This window comes from Lygodium microphyllum, chromosome 21 (genome assembly GCF_053477565.2).
Source record: "Lygodium microphyllum isolate KBCC chromosome 21, Lygodium_microphyllum_v1.1.10, whole genome shotgun sequence".
Classification (NCBI taxonomy): Eukaryota; Viridiplantae; Streptophyta; class Polypodiopsida; order Schizaeales; family Lygodiaceae; genus Lygodium; species Lygodium microphyllum.
The window spans coordinates 66,328,155-66,335,777 of NC_141155.1; positions in this window are offsets into that span (position 1 = coordinate 66,328,155).

The window sequence follows — 7,623 nt, forward strand, 5'->3', positions numbered from 1 at the left end:
ACAATGAAGCACATTAGCCTATTCATGAGGCTATGAGTAGCAAAATGTTGATCTTACAATATTATTAGACTCCAGTACAATGCATCACTACTCTAGTTGATACTTCTAGACATCTCATGGCTTTAATACTAAGTTTTCACTTCTAAGCTTAACTTCTTGAAGCTAGCAATCTTTCAACTACACATTCATTGTCTTCTTGCTTTCCCCATCTTCCGGCAATGCTTTCTCCTAATTGGATCAAAGTTTGTACTACGATCAAGGATAGAGCCTTTTAGAACCTTGCTTCTTGTGAGATCTTGAAATCAAAGGCTATTGCAATGAGGTTCAAGAAAGAGAGATCAAAACAGTATGTGGCATATCTAACAATCACTTTATCCTTTATTCTTTACATGACAATAGGATAAGGGAAGAGAAGTCACACATTAAGATTGTTGGAGTTCCCACATGCCATCTTGCTCTCTCTTAGTTGAACCTTTATAGCTCTCACTTCTCTCTTGCTTCTACTCTTGCTTTCCACTCTTTCTCTACCTTTCAATTGCTATCAGAGTGAGCATTCAAGGAGCTTCTTCAGCATTGCATTCAGCTCGAGAAGGAGAGCTTGACCTGAAGCTTTCATAATAGCAGCCACACCCCAAGATATGAATGAGTCTCATTACCTTTTTGCTTAGATCTAGCCCTTCCACCATTGATTAGCCCCCCAACAAAGGTATTTGAGCTTGCGAAGTGACCTAGTAAAGACAAACACAGTAGGGTAGCCCCCAAGATAGTAGCTTGCAAATTGCAATGCAATTTTAGGGGTTGTTTTTGCACCCACAGTGTCAACCTAGTGCTCCTGGCACTCTTCCTTCTTGCTGTCCATTGGGGGTTCTTCTTGGCTTCTCTAACTCCATCTTGAGCTCTATTGGCAATGCTTATGTGAATACCTTTAGCCATTGATTGTGATTCAAGATAGATCTACTATAATACCCTGTGAGCAGCATGTATGTAAATGTTTATGGCTCATATGATGCATATGTGATATTCTTTCTGATGCCCAAATGTTGATTTGATGCTTGTGAAAGCTTCTTGAATCCATTAGAGCTTAAATAGCTCAATATTTAAAGGTTTCTTTGTTGTAGCAAAGTTTGGATATCAAGCATTCACAATGAATGTCTATATATTGAATGTATACTTGCTATTTGGGTATGCTACATGATTATGTTGATGCTTGGCATTGTTGTTTATGCCCAGATATGCTTACATTAAGCTCTATATCTTGGATTTGAGCTCAATTAATTGGATTTGGGTAGTGGCTATTTGCTTCAATGATTTTCACTTACAAATGTGAAGACTTGTTGAAGTTTATGCTCTTGAATGTATACATGATATATTTTGGGTATCCTGATGCTATGAGCTCTATGCACTGAGCTTCCTTTACTACTGTAGAGGGAGCTCACGCTCAACCCCACCAAGACCCACAGACCATTTATTATTTCAAGCGTTTCAAGCAAGCTCTAATGGCTATCTCTCACCTCCTAGCAGACGCGCCTTCGAACTTATGAGTGTAGTGAGCTTACCTCGATGCCGAAGTGAGTTGCCTCCTCCCTCACACACACCGGTAGCTCCACGATCATAGATGATAGCTCAAGCATCCTCAAGCCTCCTCCATCTAGCTCCATCCACCATAGCCGTGCATGTGCAAGAGAAGAGAAGAGAAGAGAAGAGAAGAAGAGAAGAGGAGATGGTGAGGAGCTTCACCCTCTTGATCCCTCACTCCCGCACACTCACTCCCTTACACTCTTACACTCCCTCCCTCAAGAGCACACACACAAGCAAGGTGAAGAGAAGGAGAGAAGAAGAGAGGACTCTTGTTTGCCACATACCAAAGAATGAGCTTCCATTCACTTTTTGAACTTTATATACAAAAACCCTAAAATCCCATGGGCACCCATCCCTTTTTACATGACCGGCCGTTGTCGCAAGGTTCTTTTTTTCCATTTCCCTCTTCTTGCCTCATGCCTTAAGCCTACTCCTGTCTATGCTTTTACAAATGGCATAGGAGGGAGCTTGGCACTCTTTTACAAGAGTTTCTAGAGTTTTTTGAGGCGCCTTCCATTTAAAATTGGGATTTTTGCCTCATCTTAGCTTTAGGGGCCGCCTTTGTGCCTTTGCTATTTTTCCGCTTTTTGCTTTATATTTTCACCATTTCAACTTGGGGTTAACATTAGCCCCCTCCAAGACGGGTGCCAATCCCATGGCACTTCGAGGTCTTGGTTGTGGAAAGGTGGGCTTTGGGCAAGTGGTTGGTGGGGTGATGATAGGGCCACATGTGGACTCCGTTGATTGGGAAGCTTTGATAATGATTTGGAGGTAGAAGTCAAGGTATGTCGAGTGGATGATGGGGGACTTCGAAGTTGGTGGTTTGCAATATCTTGTTGCACCTGAAAGGAGAAGGTGCTCTACCTAAGTGGAGTGTCTACCTCACCGTGCAGTGCTTTGTGCTCATGCTGGTGGAATGGGGAGTTGGGTCCAAGCTTGGTTGATGTCCCTCATTTGAGGACCATGTTCATGCGAAGGGAGGTGCGGTGTAAATAAGTTAGGGTGATAGGTCTAACCATAAGCGAGTGTTACCTCCCTAGGTATGTCCTGCCCTTGAGATGCCCTAAGCGTGAAGTGGGGAGTCAAAAAGGGATAGGGGGTTAGGAATGGAGCCAATCGACTGAGGCCATCAGATGTGCCTAACTTGAGGACTCCTAGGTGCAGTGACTGTGAGCTATGTGCCACGACTTGTGTTTGGACGTGTTGTGTGCTCATTTCATTGTTATTTGTTTGCTGTCTTTGTGTTTGGCCTTCTCTTTTTTTTTTTTTGCTAGTTATCATCATCAGAATGTGGTGGGGAAGGAGATTTAATGGAGTGACTCAAAAATTTCCAGCTTTGCATGTACCCCTTAAAATTCAAGCGGACATGGAGAGAGGTGGTGGGGAGGAATGGGTGGTTACAGTGGGTGAATTGGCTGTCACTCATATCCTTGAGAATAGCTAGGCGGAAGGAAGATAGAAGACTGGCTCGCATCATTAGACATGTCATTATGCAACTATTTATGGCGTTAGGATCAAAAAGGAGTGGGGAGAGACCACATTCTGCCAGGGTGGGATCATGCTTAAGTAAGATTTTTAATAGCCTAAGGTAGTTGCAAGTGGTAATGAAGGCGGGATCTGAACAAGAGGAGAAGTCAGCAATGAAGCGGGTCATGGTAGCATCTAATCTGTCCGAGGTGAAAGTGAGGGCTCGTGCTAAGGTAGTAGTACAGGGGTTATATATGATGGGGAAGTCGTAGCCCGGATACACCATGAATGTGGGGTTGTTTCTCTCAGAGGAGAGGGTATTACAAAAAGCCATCTAAGAGAACACATTGTCGTCGCAAATGCATCTCCGTCACAGTGGTTGGCAGTTGTATCTGGGCACAGACCAAGGCACTTCAAAGACTTTATTTTGCCAATACTCTGCATCCTCGGTGCCCCAGAGGGTAGGATTCTTCTCTCTTTCTTCGGACCATTGTTGGCCTAGCCGGCTTCCAACGCCGATCACCTCTTCCATTACTTTAAGGGGAAGGCTCTGCACAGGCCATTAGGGAGGAGGAAGTTGAAGTTAAAAGGTTGTTTCTCTTTTTCTTGTCTCTCCAAGACTACGAGTTTTGCATGGAAGCTAGCCAGCAGGTCACCTAGGTAGGGTGAAAGAGGTACGGATGGCTACGCCATAGGCTTGGCCCTCAATCTCTGTCTCGCTTCTTCCACCATTTTCTTTCTCTTTTCCCTCACAACGGTTTTTCTTTCCGCGGATGTGTCTGTTAACTACTGTTGTTCTTCAGAGTGGGGTGAAGGGGGTTGTGGGATCACTTCTTCTTCGAATCTTCCCATGTCAAATTGTAGTTCAGCTTCACCCCTCTGGCAATCTTCTTGTTGTACCTCCTCTACAAACCTCGGTGCATCAGTCTCCTGGGGGGTTAGGCCGGCCAACAATAGGTACTTGCATTGTTCATCAAGGCTCATCCCAATTGCAATGGGTTGTGGTGGCATGTGTAGCCCTGCTTGCAGAGCTCTGCGTGCTATGCTCAGCTTCTTCTCCACCACCTCAAGGGACTCCCCTTCCTCCGTGTGAGTGGCATCCATCAGAGTATTCAGGAAGGCTCATTGTTGAGTATTGAAGCCCACTTGGACTGCCTTTGCTCAACTTTCTACTAGGACTTTCTCTTTAACCACAAGAGCCAGGCAACACGCCAAGGTCTTCACTCTTCGTTCGTTTTGGCCTGCCCACTCTTCGGCTCTCTTTTTCATCTCCTCCATACTTTCTCCTTGTCTTTGTACAAGGGCCATGAGTTTCTGCTCTTGGTCTTTCAATTCCCTTCTCATTCGCTCATGCTCTTTTCTTTCAAGGCTCAACTCTTCAGTCATGGTTTCCATCTCTCTGGCGGTGTTGCTCCTCTTCTTACTTCCTTTCTTTTTCCCAAGCGGCAAAATCTGCCATGCCTCGTTCGATCCGATCTGTTTTTGCTGCCAAATCCTCATGTTGCATGATTAAAAGTTTATGTTCTCTCTGCATTTTCACTAGCTCTTGATTTTCATCTTCGAGCCGTTGCCGCCAACTTTCCTCGTTGTCATCTTTGGCCTTCAGTTCCTGTTTTAGCTCAAAGATCTCCTTTTGTTGCATAGCTATTTGCCTCGTCTTTTCAAGCTGGAAGGTTGCCATCGACTCCTTTTGTGCTTTCAACTCGAGCACTGCTATCTTTATTTCCTCCTTTGCCTTTTCTAGCTGAGAGAGCAGTTCAGCAACATATTCATCATCATTTGCTGGTGGCGTCATAGTAGTAGGGATTGGAGTGGTCGAAGCTTCCACCTTTTGGCATTTCAGATCCTACCTAGACTCGACATCTGTGGCCAGCCTTTTCTACCCAGTGGCCGTAGTCTCCACGCTCTTCCCTTGGGCCAGTTCCTTATTAATGAAGCATTGCATCCAGGCCACAAAATTGTTTACATCACCGCTGGCCAAGATGCTTGGAGTGAGAGTGGTTGCTTCACTGGTGGGCACTAAGAGGGGCAGGATGGGATGGATGGGAGCCTTGCTCTTGCCTTCGATGACCACAGGAAGTATGACTTTGGGTACATGAGTGCTTGAGCCAGGTCTCTCATCCTTGGGTGGGCTTAAAGCCCCTAGGTCGTCGAGTCAGCTTTACTGTTCTATGGACCAGTGAATTGCTTCAGTCTTGTCTTCCTCCTCCTTTCTCCTCAACTCTACCTCCTTTACCACAGCTCTTCTCTCTCTCTCTTCCTTTGTTTTCCTTGATTCTTTTGCTAGCTTTTCAGCTTCTTCCTCTCTTCAGCCTCTTTTTTTGACTCGGCTTTTCTGGCTTCCTCTTTCAACTCCTTTGCCTCTTACTTTTTCTTCTTCCTCCTCTCTTTAGCCTCTTTTAGGGATTTCCTTTTGGCTCTCTCTAGATCTTATTTTTCCTTCTTTCTGGCCTCATTCTATTTCTTCTTTTGAGCTACCTTTTTAGTGGGCTTCTTTACTTTTTTCCTTCTGGATTGAGCCTCCTGATCCTCCTTCTCTCTCTCATTTTCTGTCGCCCTGTCGCTCGATGGCTCTTTTCCCTGGTGGATCGGTGATCTATCTCGAGTCTCATCCACTCCTTCCTCTCCTTGCTGAGCTTCTTTTACAGCCTCCTGCATTATGGCTATTAGCACACTTCCATATCCGATGAAGGCTCTCCGTATTTTTAGAGGCTGGGGACTCTTCGCCTGCCTGTTTGCTGCCCACGGCTAGTGCTTTGGCTGCTTGGTCTATAGTCTTACGCATGTAGTTGTTCCAGTCTACCTCATCTAAGGTGTGGGCTGCCACATTCTCCTGCACATGTACACTTATTCGGTGCATGAGGGAGTTATAGTGCTGGTTGGAGAAGAGTGAGTGCACCAATTTCGCTTGCATGGGGGTCTCAGCATCGGGGATATCCTGTATACTGATGCCGTTGTTTTTCAAAACATCCTCCCTCTTCATCTTAAGCATAGCATACACATCTCTCTTATGTTTCTTCTTCACCTTAGGTTCCAACCCCAGTGCCTTCTCCACCAAGGACTGGCTCAATGGCACCTGCACCTGTTTAGCATTCTTTCCTCTTCCCACAGTCACCGTTCTGCATTCTTGATCCAGGTTATATGTTCTCAAAAATTCTACACACTTTGTGTGGTCAGGCTCCTTCGCAAACTTCTTTAGGTACTTCAAGAGGTTACACTGTTCCAACACTCTCATTGCAACCTCCCCCTTGGCTACCACCTTCTTGAGGTTGTGGATACTGCTAAATTTCAGCCTGATTATAGGCATGGTTTTCTAAGTTGATGCCGTATTGCGTCCTCTCCTCCTCCATGAAAGGGAGTTGGTGAGCACGATCTTGCTGCGACATCTTCCATTCCTGTCATGAACCATCATTCCCATTAGTGCTTCCAAAACAGTTATTGGCTGAAAAGAAAGACTTCGTGTTTATTGAATGAAAACATTTAAGCTCCAACATAAACTTTCCTTTCAGCCTTTTCACCCTTTATTTCAAAATTTTTGTGACATTTTTCCTCAATCGCAAGTTAACATGTTTCTTTCCTTTCTATGTTGAAGTGTACACTGAGGTTCTCACTGCAGTGTGTTTTTTCTTATGTATTTATGCATTTGCTTAATTTTGATTGGTTCCGATTTGACTCAGCTTACCCCCTCCCCTTCTACATTTGAGAAGAATCATTCCTAGGATTGAAGGCTAGCGGGCCAAGGGCATTCAAAGTATGGGTCGAGTGTTTACTTTCGCATGAGCCAAGCATAGAAGTCTGGATTGTACTCCAACTGAGCTTCGCGGTCCAAATCGAAGGGTTGGCTGCCTATATGTGTGATGTAAGTAAGGACATCTGTTAGGAAGTCATCGAAATCGATACAGCTAGCAATATGTAACTCTTCCTCGGTCAAGAGGTGATCATGGTAAGGGTGTCTTGTGATGTGCTCTTCCATGGGTCGGCCGAATAGTTGTTAACACCCTATATGAAGTTGGAGTGACATAAGTTGGGTCATACTCTGATGTCTTGATTGCGCGTCGCTGCTCAGCATTGGTCATTATTTGGCATCCTTTGAGTTCCCATTGCAATTGAAGAGCGTACCAGTTCTGTAAGAACAAGGATTCGATTTCAGCAAGTTGTTTCAACTCCTCAATTTCTTGGTCAGTGATAGCGGAAGTAGCTCACTTATTATATGACGTAATGATACGCTATTTGATGACGTGCTCTGTAGATATCTCAATGCTGAGCAAATCTGCAGATGAGTGGGGTGCTTTGACGAATGCAAATTCGAATGTGTTTCATGAACAAGGCATCATACAAACTTCGATCGCTAAGGGCTCTTGCAACAGGTCCAAGTCCAAGCGGTCATAGTTCAGAGCTAGCAACATGAATGTGGCATCTAAGCATCTAAGGCAAGCAATCATGTCATCCCCTGTGTCTTTAGCTAGATTTACAGCCAGTGTCAAGAATGATTTCCACTCATAGGAGGGTCTAAGGCTTATGGGTAGTTGGGGTTTGACAAAACTAGAGAGTTTGGCAGTAGATGGTTGCGGGTTTGGT